At 44.0% G+C, this 16,465-nt stretch overlaps 1 protein-coding gene across 1 annotated transcript in view; it reads right to left on the bottom strand.

Annotated features, from left to right (window-relative positions):
- Nucleotides 1–16,465, bottom strand: part of DIAPH2 (diaphanous related formin 2) — a gene marked incomplete in the record, with an annotated part of 1,463,478 nt that overhangs the window by 698,767 nt on the left and 748,246 nt on the right.

Here is a 16,465-nt window from a genome sequence, read left to right on the forward strand (position 1 = left end):
AGAAGTTTGTAAGAGACAGGATTAATCTGGCGCAAAATCTTGAAAGGACCAAGATAGCGTGGTCCCAACTTATAGCTAGGGACACGGAAGCGGACATATTTGGCGGAGAGCCATACCTTGTCTCCAGGGGAAAAAATGGGAGGAGCTCTTCTTTTCTTATCCGCGAATCTCTTCATGCGTGAAGAAGCCTGTAAGAGAGAATTTTGGGTCTCTCTCCATATGATGGAAAGATCACGAGAAATTTCATCCACAGCGGGCAGACCAGAGGGCAAGGGGGTAGGGAGGGGGGGAAGAGGGTGACGGCCGTACACCACGAAAAACGGGGATTTGGAGGAAGATTCAGAGATTCTGAAATTATACGAGAATTCGGCCCAAGGTAGAAGATCTGCCCAGTCATCCTGGCGGGAGGAAACAAAATGTCGTAAATAGTCACCCAAGATCTGGTTAATTCTTTCTACTTGTCCATTGGATTGAGGATGGTATGCAGAAGAAAAATTTAATTTAATCTTGAGTTGTTTACAGAGAGCCCTCCAGAATTTAGACACAAATTGGACGCCTCTATCCGAGACGATCTGCGTAGGCAACCCGTGAAGACGAAAAATGTGTAGAAAAAATTGTTTAGCCAACTGAGGCGCTGAAGGAAGACCAGGAAGAGGGATGAAATGTGCCATTTTGGAGAATCGATCAACGACCACCCAAATAACAGTGTTGCCATGGGATGGGGGTAAGTCAGTAATAAAATCCATACCAATCAGAGACCAAGGTTGTTCGGGAACAGGCAGAGGAAGAAGAAAACCAGCGGGCTTCTGGCGAGGAGTCTTATCCCGGGCACAGATAGTGCAGGCTCGCACAAAGTCCACCACATCAGTCTCTAGAGTCGGCCACCAATAGAAGCGAGAGATGAGTTGCACAGATTTCTTGATGCCCGCATGACCTGCGAGATGGGAGGAGTGACCCCATTTGAGGATTCCGAGGCGTTGGCGTGGAGAAACAAAGGTCTTTCCTGGAGGAGTTTGCCTGATGGAGGCTGGAGAAGTGGAAATCAGGCAGTCAGGAGGAATGATGTGTTGAGGGGAGAGTTCAATTTCAGAAGCATCTGAGGAACGAGAGAGAGCATCGGCCCTAATGTTCTTATCAGCAGGCCGAAAGTGAATTTCAAAATTAAATCGGGCAAAGAACAGAGACCACCTGGCCTGACGAGGATTCAGCCGTTGGGCAGACTCGAGGTATGAGAGGTTCTTGTGATCGGTGTAAATAATAACTGGAAATCTTGATCCCTCTAGCAGATGCCTCCATTCCTCAAGTGCTAATTTAATGGCTAGAAGCTCTCGATCCCCGATGGAGTAGTTCCTCTCCGCCGGAGAGAAGGTCCTAGAAAAAAACCCACAAGTAACAGCATGCCCGGAAGAGTTTTTTTGTAGAAGGACAGCTCCAGCTCCCACTGAGGAGGCATCAACCTCCAATAGGAAGGGTTTAGATGGGTCAGGTCTGGAGAGCACGGGAGCCGAAGAGAAGGCAGACTTGAGTCGTTTAAAGGCGTCTTCCGCTTGAGGAGGCCAAGACTTGGGATCGGCATTTTTTTTGGTTAAAGCCACAATAGGAGCCACAATGGTAGAAAAATGTGGAATAAATTGCCTGTAATAATTGGCGAACCCCAAAAAACATTGGATGGCACGGAGTCCGGAGGGGCGTGGCCAATCTAAGACGGCAGAGAGTTTATCTGGATCCATTTGTAGTCCCTGGCCAGAGACCAAGTATCCTAGAAAAGGAAGAGATTGGCATTCAAACAGACATTTCTCAATTTTAGCATAGAGTTGATTGTCACGAAGTCTCTGAAGAACCATACGGACATGCTGGCGGTGTTCTTCTAGATTGGCCGAAAAAATTAGGATATCATCAAGATATACAACAACACAGGAGTATAACAGATCACGAAAAATTTCATTAACAAAGTCTTGGAAGACAGCAGGGGCGTTGCACAGGCCAAAGGGCATGACCAGATACTCAAAGTGTCCATCTCTGGTGTTAAATGCTGTTTTCCACTCATCCCCCTCTCTGATGCGGATGAGGTTATAGGCGCCTCTTAAGTCCAATTTAGTAAAGATGTGGGCACCTTGGAGGCGATCAAAGAGTTCAGAGATGAGGGGTAAGGGGTAGCGGTTCTTAACCGTGATTTTATTAAGTCCGCGGTAGTCAATGCAAGGACGTAGAGAGCCATCTTTTTTGGACACAAAGAAAAATCCGGCTCCGGCAGGAGAGGAGGATTTACGGATAAAGCCCTTTTTTAGATTCTCCTGGACGTATTCAGACATGGCAAGAGTCTCTGGGGCAGAGAGAGGATAAATTCTGCCCCGGGGTGGAGTAGTGCCCGGGAGGAGGTCGATAGGACAATCATAAGGCCTGTGAGGAGGTAGAGTCTCCGCTTGTTTTTTGCAGAAAACATCCGCGAAGTCCGTATAGGCCTTAGGGAGACCGGTTACTGGAGGAACCACAGAGTTACGGCAAGGGTTACTGGGAACCGGTTTTAGACAGTCCTTGGAACAAGAGGGCCCCCAACTCTTGATCTCCCCAGTGGACCAATCCAGGGTTGGGGAATGAAGTTGAAGCCAGGGAAGTCCAAGGAGAATTTCCGAGGTGCAATTGGGGAGGACCAAAAGTTCAATCCTCTCGTGATGAGATCCGATGCTCATTAGAAGGGGCTCCGTGCGGAAACGTATGGAACAGTCCAATCTTTCATTGTTTATACAATTGATGTAAAGGGGTCTGGTGAGACTGGTCACTGGGATGTTGAACCTGTTGACGAGAGAGGCCAAAATAAAATTTCCTGCAGATCCAGAGTCCAAGAAGGCCACAGAAGAGAAGGAGAAGGCAGAGGCAGACATCTGCACAGGCACAGTAAGACGTGGAGAAGCAGAGTGGACATCAAGGATTGTCTCACCTTTGTGCGGAGTCAGGGTACGTCTTTCCAGGCGGGGAGGGCGGATAGGACAATCCCTCAGGAAGTGTTCGGTACTAGCACAGTACAGGCAGAGGTTCTCCATGCGGCGTCGTGTCCTCTCTTGAGATGTCAGGCGAGACCGGTCGACCTGCATAGCCTCCACGGCGGGAGACACAGGAACAGATTGCAGGGAACCAGAGGAGAGAGGAGCCGAGGAGAAGAAACGCCTCGTGCGAACAGAGTCCATATCTTGGCGGAGCTCCTGACGCCTTTCGGAAAAATGCATGTCAATGCGAGTGGCTAGGTGAATAAGTTCATGAAGATTAGCAGGCATTTCTCGTGCGGCCAGAACATCTTTAATGTTGCTGGATAGGCCTTTTTTAAAGGTCGCGCAGAGGGCCTCATTGTTCCAGGATAATTCAGAAGCAAGAGTACGGAATTGTACGGCATACTCGCCAACGGAAGAATTACCCTGGACCAGGTTCAACAGGGCAGTCTCAGCAGAAGAGGCTCGGGCAAGTTCCTCAAAGACACTTCGAATTTCCGAGAAGAAGGAGTGTACAGAGGCAGTGACGGGGTCATTGCGGTCCCAGAGCGGTGTGGCCCAAGCCAGGGCTTTTCCAGACAGCAGGCTGACTACGAAAGCCACCTTAGACCTTTCAGTGGGGAACTGGTCCGACATCATCTCCAAGTGTAATGAACATTGGGAAAGGAAGCCACGGCAAAACTTAGAGTCCCCATCAAATTTATCCGGCAAGGATAGTCGTAGTCCAGAAGCGGCCACTCGCTGCGGGGGAGGTACAGGAGCTGGCGGAGGAGATGGTTGCTGGAGCTGTGGTAGTAACTGTTGTAGCATAACAGTCAGTTGAGACAGCTGTTGGCCTTGTTGCGCAATCTGTTGTGACTGCTGGGCGACCACCGTGGTGAGGTCAGCGACAACTGGCAGAGGAACTTCAGCGGGATCCATGGCCGGATCTACTGTCACGATGCCGGCTGGCAGGTAGTGGATCCTCTGTGCCAGAGAGGGATTGGCGTGGACCGTGCTAGAGGATCGGTTCTAAGTCACTACTGGTATTCACCAGAGCCCGCCGCAAAGCGGGATGGTCTTGCTGCGGCGGTAGTGACCAGGTCGTATCCCCTAGCAACGGCTCAACCTCTCTGGCTGCTGAAGATAGGCGCGGTACAAGGGAGTAGACAGAAGCAAGGTCGGACGTAGCAGAAGGTCGGGGCAGGCAGCAAGGATCGTAGTCAGGGGCAACGGCAGGAGGTCTGGAACACAGGCTAGGAACACACAAGGAAACGCTTTCACTGGCACTAAGGCAACAAGATCCGGCGAGGGAGTGAAGGGGAAGTGAGGTGATATAGGGAAGTGCACAGGTGTAAACACTAATTGGAACCACTGCGCCAATCAGCGGCGCAGTGGCCCTTTAAATCGCAGAGACCCGGCGCGCGCGCGCCCTAGGGAGCGGGGCCGCGCGCGCCGGGACAGAACTGACGGAGAGCGAGTCAGGTACGGGAGCCGGGGTGCGCATCGCGAGCGGGCGCTACCCGCATCGCGAATCGCATCCCGGCCAGAGGCGGTATCGCAGCGCCCCGGGTCCGTGGAACCGACCGGAGCGCTGCAGTGAGAGGAGTGTAGCGAGCGCTCCGGGGAGGAGCGGGGACCCGGAGCGCTCGGCGTAACAATAGCTACTACTACTACAAATAATAATAATAATAATAATAATTATTAATAATTATTAATAATAATGATAGTAATAATAATATACTACTACCACTACCTACTACTACTACTACTACTACCACAAATAATAATAATAATAATAATAATACTACATATAATAATAATACTACTACAAATAAAAATAAAGATAATAATGGTAATAATACTACTTCTACTACTACTACTACTACTACTTCTACTACTATGCCTACTACTACTACAAATAATAATAGTAATACTACTAAAATAATAATAATAATAATAATAATATTGCTACTACAAATAATAATAATAATAATAGTAATACTGCTCCTACAAATAAAAATAATGATAATATTAATAGTACTACCACTACTACTACTACTACTACTACTACTACAACTAATAATAATAATACTAATAGTAATACTACTACTACAAATAATAATAGTAACACTACTACTACTTTTACTACTACACCTACTACTACTACAAATAATAATAATAGTAATACTACTAAAATAATAATAATAGTAATACTACTAAAATACTACTACTACTACTACTACTACTACTACTACTACTAATAATATACTACTACTACTACTACTACTACTACTGCTGCTGCTGCTGCTGCTGCTGCTGCTACTACTACTACTAATAATAATAGTAATAATATACTACTACCAATACTACTACTACTAAAATAATAATAATAATAATAATAATACTACGGCTACTACTACTACTACTATTACTAACACCACTACTATTACTACTACTACAATTGATAATAATAAAAAATAATAATAGTAATAATTGTAACATAAAAACATCAAATAAAAGACAGCTTAAATAAAACTAGTTTGAGAAAACATCATAAAACTGCACTACCAGGGTGCCTCCAGCCGTTGCAAAAGTACAACTTCCAGCATGTCCAGACAGCCAAAGACCAGTGTTTCTCTACCAGTGTGCCTCCAGCTGTTGCAAAACTAAAACTTTCAACATGTCCATACTACCAAGAACCAGTGTTTCTCTAAAGGTGTGCCTCCAGCTGTTGCAAAACTACAACTCCCAGCATGCCCGGACAGCCAACGGCTTTCCGGGATGCTGGGAGTCGTAGTTTTGCAGCATCTGGAGTCATGCTGTTTGGAAAACAGGCAAAGTCTATTAAAAAGTTGCAAACTGTTTCAATTAGACAATGATGAATCTTTATTGACAGGAATAAGAGCAGAATCCGAGAGTGAAGCCGCAGCGCGTGACTCCGGCGCATGCACGCTCGTTCCCCACAATAAACAGCAATGAAGATATATTACGTGTTGACCTGTTGGTGACAATCATTGTTTCAAGAAATGAAGTTATGGAGAGCGGAGACTTATCGCTGCTCTCAGCTTGACAAATGTGTCCCCAAATTGTAATGTGCTTAATGTTACGGGGGCAAAGAGTAAATTGTCGCCTCGGGCGGAGGATTTCAGAAGAAGCGGAAAAAGCCGCAGAAGGTCAAAGTGTCTCCGAAATGAGTTGTGTGCGCGGCAATGCCGGCGAGGGTTCCGCTCCTCAGAATACAAAATATTAAATTATGATAATAAATTAAACGCTCGGATGCATCGGCACGGCCGGTAATGACTGACTGATGCATTGTCATATTATGGTTCGCGGGAGAACGTACGGCTCCGGCGATGGTTAGGAGATAATTCACGGAACATTCTATGGGAAAAGTCACACCGAGGACACGGCCGATTGTGCACATAAGACGCCCCAATTGGGTGCTTTATATGACAACTGCTGGGAGCCATGAGCCCACCCAAGAGGAGATCCCCGCAATAGCCCAACAATATCATGGCCCTGTATAGGGGCTTACTCCGCCCTCCAGGGTACCGCCCCTGCTTAGCTGTGGGATTTAGAGTGCACCATCACTGTAAAGCCAACTTAGCAAAAGGTATAGTGATTGAATTCACCGATACAATATAGCTGACAATCGAGGGCAATTTAGAGAAAGTCACATGACTAAACAGGAAGTAAAAAAGCCCGAAAATATTCCAAGGAAGAAGGCAAAAGGAGAAGGGCCCCTGGAAGAGTTTTCTTTTCTCACCCTCTGAGGCTTTGAAATAATCCATCTTCTTCATGGGCGGCCGCACTGGCCCCTGCCTAAAGTTTTGACCAACGTTGTGGTGGATGTGATGAAGAAGATGGAGCCACACATATAATCTAAACCTCCAGAAGAGACATGCATGTCTCCGAGACCTCCAAAAGGGACAGTTATAAGAGCCCCGCACATTCACTCTAGACCTCCAGAAGAGACACCTATAGGGGCCCAACACATTCACTCTAGACCTCCAGAAGAGACATCTATAGGGGCCCAACAAATTCACTCTATACCTCCAGAAGAGACATCTATAGGGGCCCAACACATTCACTCTAGACCTCCAGAAGAGACATCTATAGGGGCCCAACACATTCACTCTATACCTCCAGAAGAGACATCTATAAGGGCCCAACACATTCACTCTAGACCTCCAGAAGATACATCTATAGGGGCCCAACACATTCACTCTATACCTCCAGAAGAGACATCTATAGGGGCCCAACACATTCACTCTAGACCTCCAGAAGAGACATCTATAGGGGCCCAACACATTCACTCTATACCTCCAGAAGAGACATCTATAAGGGCCCAACACATTCACTCTAGACCTCCAGAAGATACATCTATAGGGGCCCAACACATTCACTCTAGACCTCCAGAAGAGACATCTATAGGGGCCCAACACATTCACTCTATACCTCCAGAAGAGACATCTATAGGGGCCCAACACATTCACTCTAGACCTCCAGAAGAGACATCTATAGGGGCCCAACACATTCACTCTAGACCTCCAGAAGAGACACCTATAGGGGCCCAACAAATCCACTCTATACCTCCAGAAGAGACATCTATAGGGGCCCAACACATTCACTCTAGACCTCCAGAAGAGACATCTATAGGGGCCCAACACATTCACTCTAGACCTCCAGAAGATACATCTATATGGGCCCAACACATTTACTCTATACCTCCAGAAGAGACATCTATAGGGGCCCAACACATTCACTCTATACCTCCAGAAGAGACATCTATAGGGGCCCAACACATTCACTCTATACCTCCAGAAGAGACATCTATAGGGGCCCAACACATTCACTCTAGACCTCCAGAAGAGACATCTATAGGGGCCCAACACATTTACTCTATACCTCCAGAAGAGACATCTATAGGGGCCCAACACATTCACTCTAGCTCTTCTAAAAGAACACCTATGAGAGCCCCACATATTTCCTCTTGCGCTCCAGAAGGGACACCTAGAAGGGCCCCACACAAGCCCATTAGACATTCAGAAGCGACATCTATAAGAGCCCACACATCTCTTCTAGCCCTCTAGGAGGGACACATAGAAGGGCCCCATACATGTACCCTAGATCTTCAGAATGGACACGTATAAGGAACCCATGTCCTCTAGCCCTCCAGAAGGCACAACTATAGGAGCCCCACAGATATCCTCTAGAAGGAACACTTATAGGGCCCCCACACATATGCTCTAGAAGGCACTCCTATAGGGGCCCCACACCTATCCTCTAGCCCTCCAGAAGGCACAACTATAGGGGCCCCACACATCCTCTAGAAGGAACACTTATAGGGCCCCCACACATATGCTCTAGAAGGCACTCCTATAGTGGCCCCACACCTATCCTCTAGCCCTCCAGTAGGCACAACTATAGGGCCCCACACATATCCTCTAGAAGGAACACCTATAGGGCCCCACACATATGCTCTAGAAGGCACTCCTATAGTGGCCCCACACCTATCCTCTAGCCCTCCAGAAGGCACACCTATAGGGCCCCCACACATATGCTCTAGAAGGCACACCTATAGGGCCCCACACATATGCTCTAGAAGGCACACCTATAGGGCCCCCACACATATGCTCTAGAAGGCACACCTATAGGGGCCCCACACATATCCTCTAGAAGGCACACCTATAGGGCCCCACACATATGCTCTAGAAGGCACACCTATGGGGGCCCCACACATATCCTCTAGTCCTCCAGAAGGCACACCTATAGGGGCCCCACACATATCCTCTAGTCCTCTAAAAGGCACACCTATAGGGGCCCCACACATATCCTCTAGTCCTCTAGAAGGCACAACTATGGGGCCCCACACATATCCTCTAGTCCTCTAGAAGGCACAACTATGGGGGCCCCACACATCCTCTAGACTTGGAAGAGAGACACCTATAGGGGCCCCACACTTATCCTCTAGACTTGGAGAAGAGACACCTATAACCAATAAATGAGCCCAACAATAGTGAAAAATGAAGGAATATCTTAGCAACATAGGTAAAAATGAACACAAAACCTAAAGCCCAATGTGGAGCGTGTGTGATAAGGCGCCATCGATCACCGCGCCAATGATTTCTCTTCATTGCTGAAAAGATGTAATGGGCACCAAGTTAAAAATCCATTCTGCCTGACCCGGTGGATATCATCTTAATTGACTTTTCTTTTTTCATACAAAGTTTTAGAGAAACAGAAATAGTGGGAATATTTACCTTGTAACCACGGCCGGAATATTGTATACAAAAAAAGGCAACAATATTTACTATAAATAATAATAATTATAATAATAATAATAATAATAATAATAATAATAATAAGGAAGATAACAAAGGACGGACACAGCATAGAGTCAGAACTGACACCAGAACCAGAGAATATCTCAGGCGTCTGGGGAGGAAAATGAATAAAATGTCAAGTAGCTCAATAATTAATATTATTATCACTGAACATAGAATCCGCTCACATCATGATAGATAGATAGATAGATATGATATAGATAGATAGATAGATATGAGATAGATAGATAGATAGATAGATAGATAGATAGATAGATAGATAAGGTACAAATAGAGGCAGCACACCAAACTTGAAAATCACGGTGCAAAATTTATTCCATAGTGTATTCCAATAGACAACGTTTCACCAGCCTCACGCTGGCTTTTTCAAGCATGAGGCTGGTGAAACGTTGTCTATTGGAATACACTATGGAATACATTTTGCACCGTGATTTTCATCTTGTGGTGTGCTGCATCTATTTGTACTTTATGGATTGAGGAACCGGCGACCGAGGCTCCAAGTATGCTTGCACCACGTTCAGAACTACCTATCTTTCTTGATGTGCTGCTCATATTTGGACTTTGTTAGATAGATAGATAGATAGATAGATAGAGAGATATGAGATAGATAGATATGAGATAGATAGATATGAGATAGATAGTTAGATATGAGATAGATGGATATGAGATAGATAGATAGATAGATAGATAGATAGATGGATATGAGATAGATAGATATTAGATAGATAGATATGAGATAGATAGATAGATAGATAGATAGATAGATAGATAGATAGATATGAGATAGATAGATAGATAGATAGATATGAGATAGATAGATATGAGATAGATATGAGATAGTTAGTTAGATAGATAGATAGATACAACCAAAGAATAAGTTGGCCAGCACTATTGATTCCAAACTATTGTATAGACCTGGCTTACAGGTGCAGGCTGCTGGGCTAAATATACAGCAACAGGAGAATACAGCAGCACACTGCTAGCACAAAGATATAGATAAAACATGAGTATATAGATAAAACATGAGTATATAGATAGAACATGAAAAGCTATACAGCTGTAATGCAGTAAATGAAAATTTGAAACTATGAAATTTGTCTGTATTACACATACGGGGGAGTGGCTACCTCCATGTTGGCTCCTGCACCCCTCCCACCTCTATTAGGTGTATATAAGGTGCCTTGGATGTTTCAGACCTAGCAATGCCTGCTGTACTGTTCACACAGAGGCATATTCATAGTGTAGGGTCCGTCCCAGAATGAGGTCACCTTACCGTGGTGGGACGGTCCACGCTATTTGGCGCCAAATTTGCAAGTTAAGTACCTCATATTTTCATAGTTTCATATCTTCATTTATTGCATTACAGCTGTATAGCTTTTCATGTTCTATCTATATACTCATGTTTTATCTATATACTCATGTTTCATCTATGTCTTTGTGCTAGCAGTGTGCTGCTGTATTCTCCTGTTGCTAGATAGATAGATAGATAGATAGATAGATAGATAGATAGATAGATAGATAGATATGAGATAGATAGATAGATATGAGATAGATAGATATGAAATAGATAGATAGATAGATAGATATGAGATAGATAGATAGATAGATAGATAGATGGATAGATATGAGATAGATAGATAGATATGAGATAGATGGATATGAGATAGATAGATAGATATGAGATAGATAAATATGAAATAGATAGATAGATAGATATGAGATAGATAGATAGATAGATGGATAGATATGAGATAGATAGATATGAGATAGATAGATATGAGATAGATAGATAGATAGATATGAGATAGATAGATAGATAGATATGAGATAAATATGAGATAGATGGATATGAGATAGATAGATAGATATGATATAGATAAATATGAGATAGATAGATAGATAGATATGAGATAGATAGATGGATAGATATGTGTTACGCCGAGCGCTCCGGGTCCCCGCTCCTCCCCGGAGCGCTCGCAACATCTTCGCTACGGCAGCGCCCCGGTCAGATCCACTGCCGTTGCCCCTGACTACGATCCTTGCTGCCTGCCCCGACCTTCTGCTACGTCCGACCTTGCTTCTGTCTACTCCCTTGTACCGCGCCTATCTTCAGCAGTCAGAGAGGTTGAGCCGTTGCTAGTGGATACGACCTGGTTACTACCGCCGCTGCAAGACCATCCCGCTTTGCGGCGGGCTCTGGTGAACACCAGTAGTGACTTAGAACCGGTCCACTAGCACGGTCCACGCCAATCCCTCTCTGGCACAGAGGATCCACCTCCTGCCAGCCGGCATCGTGACAATATGAGATAGATAGATAGATATGAGATAGATAGATATGAGATAGATAGATAGATAGATAGATAGATAGATAGATATGAGATAGATAGATAGATATGAGATAGATAGATAAATAAATAGATAAGAGATAGATAGATATGAGATAGATAGTTAGATATGAGATAGATAGATAGATATGAGATAGATAGATAGATAGATATGAGATAGATAGTTAGATATGAGATAGATAGATAGATAGATAGATATGAGATAGATATGAGATAGATATGAGATAGATATGAGATAGATATGAGATAGATAGATAGATAGATATGCAAAGAAGCAGCGGCACACCAATTTCCAAGTGAAAAGAATGGATGGCTTTTATTTCAACCAAACATCTATAGAAGCGACGTTTCGCCTGTCTCACACAGGCATTGTCAAGCCTCTCGTGGTGGCGGAGGACCGGTATGTCTATTGGAACGGATTCCCCGTTCTAAGACAGCGCTCCAGAGTTAAGTGACATCCCCACCCCCACGATGCGCTGGTATATCCAGCAAGTTGCACTACATAGTAGCGAGAGGCTAGGAAACAGGGATGCCAGGATCCAAGATGGCACATATGGCAACAAGTGAGTGCACGCAAGCGCGGACTCACACACGTGCATTTGTTTACACGGAGGTCATTTCCGGCTCAGATCGGAGCCAAGACGGAAGTGATAACCTTATGATGTGGCGTCCTCGTGTGTTTGGGTTGTGAGTAGCGCGCACAATGGAACTCCTCCTACAAGGAAGGTACACTTATGTCACATGGACACTTATACTTATGATAACTTTTTTGTGTATTTATGGATACGGATATGTTTTTCTTTTTTGTGTTTGCACATATTTTTCATTACTACCAGGCGCCTTATGTTAAGATATGGTGTGTATATCGCCCTGTATAGTATGATCATCCTCACATTATACCGTCTTCCCTGTATTTTGTAAACAATCACGTGATTTACTAGCTGTCACTTGTATACTATTTAAACCCCACAATGTATATCAGTCACTGCTTGACAATGCCTGTGTGAGACAGGCGAAACGTCGCTTCTATAGATGTTTGGTTGAAATAAAAGCCATTCATTCTTTTCACTTGGAAATTGGTGTGCCGCTGCTTCTTTGCATATCTACTTTGGACCTGGTACTGGGTTATCCAGCGTGCACCCCCCTCTTCTACGTGTGCTGCCAAAAATGTCTTCTCAATTCTAGATAGATAGATAGATATGAGATAGATATGAGATAGATAAATATGAGATAGATAGATATGAGATAGATAGATATGAGATAGATAGATAGATAGATAGATAGATATGAGATAGATATGAGATAGATAAATATGAGATAGATAGATATGAGATAGATAAATATGAGATAGATAGATAGATAGATAGATATGAGATAGATATGAGATAGATAGATATGAGATAGATATGAGATAGATAGATATGAGATAGATATGAGATAGATATGAGATAGATAGATAGATAGATAGATAGATATGAGATAGATAGATATGAGATAGATAGATATGAGATAGATAGATATGAGATAGATATGAGATAGATAGATATGAGATAGATAGATAGATAGATATGAGATAGATAGATAGATATGAGATAGATAGATAGATATGAGATAGATAGATATGAGATAGATAAATATGAGATAGATAGATATGAGATAGATAGATATGAGATAGATAGATAGATAGATATGAGATAGATGGATATCAGATAGATAGATATGAGATAGATAGATATGAGATTGATAGATATATATTAGATAGATGGATATGAGATAGATATGAGATATATATATATATATATATATATATATATATATATATATATATACAGCAACAGAAGAATACAGCAGCACACTGCCAGCACAAGGATATAGATGAAACATGAACATGCAGATAAAACATGGAGACTATACAGCTATGGTGTAATGGATGCAAATGGGAAACTATGAGATAGTGAGGCACTTAGCTCGCAAATTTGTCTTCGCCGGCGGTCAAATAGCTTGGACCGTCCCACCGCGATAAGGTGGCCTCATTGGGACGGACCCTACACTGTGAATATGCCTCTGTGTGAACAATATAATAGTTTGGTATCAACTAAAGTGCTGGCTGACTTATTCTTTGTCTGTATTACACATACGGGGGAGGGGCTACCTCCATGTTGGCTCCTGCACCCCACCCACCTCTATCAGGTGTATATAAGGTGTCTTGGATGTTCCAGATCCTGCCATGCTTACTGAACTGTTCACACAGAGGCATATTCACAGTGTAGGGTCCGTCCCAATGAGGCCACCTTATCGCGGTGGGACGGTCTAAGCTATTTGACCGCCGGTGGAGACAAATTTGCGAGCTAAGTGCCTCACTATCTCATAGTTTCACATTTGCATCTATTACACCATAGCTGTATAGTCTCCATGTTTTATCTGCATGTTCATGTTTCACCTATATCCTTGTGCTGGCAGTGTGCTGCTGTATTCTTCTGTTGCTATATATCTAGCCTAGTAGCGTGCACCTGTAGGCCAGGTCCATATAATAGTTTGGTATCAACTAAAGTGCTGGCTGACTTATTCTTTGTCTAGATAGATAGATAGATAGATAGATAGATATGAGATAGATATGAGATAGATAGATATGAGATAGATAGATAGATAGATAGATAGATAGATAGATAGATATGATATGAGATAGATAGATATGAGATAGATAGATATGAGATAGATATGAGATAGATATGAGATAGATAGATAGATAGATAGATAGATATGAGATAGATAGATATGAGATAGAAAGATATGAGATAGATAGATATGATATGAGATAGATAGATAGATAGATAGATATGAGATAGATAGATATGAGATAGAAAGATAGATATGAGATAGATAGATGATAGATAGATAGATAGATAGATAGATAGGAGATAGATTGATAGATAGATAGATAGATAGATAGATAGATATGAGATAGATAGATATGAGATAGATAGATAGATAGATATGAGATAGATAGATAGATAGATAGATAGATAGATATGAGATAGATAGATAGATGTGAGATAGATATGAGATTGATAGATAGATAGATAGATATGATATGAGATAGATAGATATGAGATAGATAAATAAATAGATAGTAGAAGATCTTTTCTCACTTCTGTTTTTGTAGTTTTTGTCTATTACATTGTAACAACTCCCCAGCTGGACAATTACCACCTTCTCCCCATAAAGTCATCTATAAAACGTTCCATTCCGCGGTTCGGCTGGGGATTCTCGTGCGCTGTAAGGTCACCGCTCTCCGCTTGTTTCTCGGTCTTTCCGTTCTCTTATATCAAAGTCGTCCATCACCTCAATCTGATTTTCTCTCCACCTGATATGAAGCCTTGAGGGGGCGTCTGTGGGAGCGGAGGGGTTGTGTCACACGTATGTGTCTATAGGGGGCCCCATAGAGTAGATGGGCCCCGCTCATACTCACCGCCATGATGGGATGGGGAGTGATCCCTAGAATGTCACACACCACCATGTTCCCGGCTGAGGGTCTCCCCCATCTTCTTCTTAACTTGGGGTCTGAACAAATGCTGGACCCCTAAAAAAGAACAGGCCGAGCGATGGGCGGGTCGTTTTTTTATTTGGGGTCCTCCAATATGACTGTGAGCTACTTGTGGCTTTATGGAAATATTTGTTGGATCTTTTTTGGAGTCAGTTCCTTTAGAATCAAGGGATGGGGCCAAGATGGCAACAAAAGCCATCATTACATAATGAGGTCCCGCACATGCAGGGCCGGCTCTGCCGATAGGCAAAATAGGCAGCCGCCTGGTGCGCCCTCTTGATGGGGGCGCAGCTCTGCCTGCTGTAAGAAAGTTAGACAACAGCATCCAAACCACTCACTCAGCCTACATGAGGGGAGGGCTTGTTACAGTGTGTCAGCCCAGTAGTAAGACAGGGCATGTCAAGGGGAGGGCCAATGGGCGGAGTCAAGGGGGCGGCAAATGTAGCTTTTTTCTAGGGTGGCAAAAAACCTTGCACCAGCCCTGACCACATGGACAGCGAAGGATCAGGAATATCCGGACATTACATAGACAGCAAATAAATCCAGGAAATACCATGTAATACTCCATATCCCCTGTGGGGGCACTGCAGGGAAGTTAAAGACCCTTCCCCAGGCCTCTGTGCAGATTCCAGCTAATTGCCGGAGGTCCCAGCCGGACATCATGTGATCAGATTATTTTAAAGGATTTTGATCAGAACTGAAACCTCCTTTAAAGGGGTATTCCGGCCAAAGACATCTTATCCCCTATCCAAAAGACAGACATGGCCAAGCCACGCCCCATAGTGACGTCACGCCATGCCCCCCCCTCCATTCATGTCTATGGGAGGGGCTGTGACATCCGTCACGCCCCCTCCCATAGACATGAATGGAGGGGGCGTGGCGTAGCATCATGTCTCCAGTTCCGGAAACACAGAAGTTTCCGAGACTAGAGCAGCAGCCCGTGCAGGTGCAACGCGAAGATTGTGGGAGGTCCAATCGGCGACCACCCCCCCCCCCCCCCCCCCCCCCCGCGATCAGACAAAGATGTCTTAAAAGGGCATTACAGTCAAAAAATTTTTGGTCATATCAACTGGCTCCACAAAGTTTAACAGATTCGTAGATTACTTCTATTAAAAAAAATATTAATCCTTCCAGTAATTATCAGATGCTGAAGTTGAGTTGTTCTTTTCTGTCTGACCACAGTGCTCTCTGCTGGCCCCTCTGTCCATGTCAGGAACTGTCCAGAGCAGGAGAGGTTTGCTATGGGGATTGCCTCCTGCTCTG

The sequence above is a fragment of the Hyla sarda genome, chromosome 9 (genome assembly GCF_029499605.1).
Source record: "Hyla sarda isolate aHylSar1 chromosome 9, aHylSar1.hap1, whole genome shotgun sequence".
NCBI lineage: Eukaryota > Metazoa > Chordata > Amphibia > Anura > Hylidae > Hyla > Hyla sarda.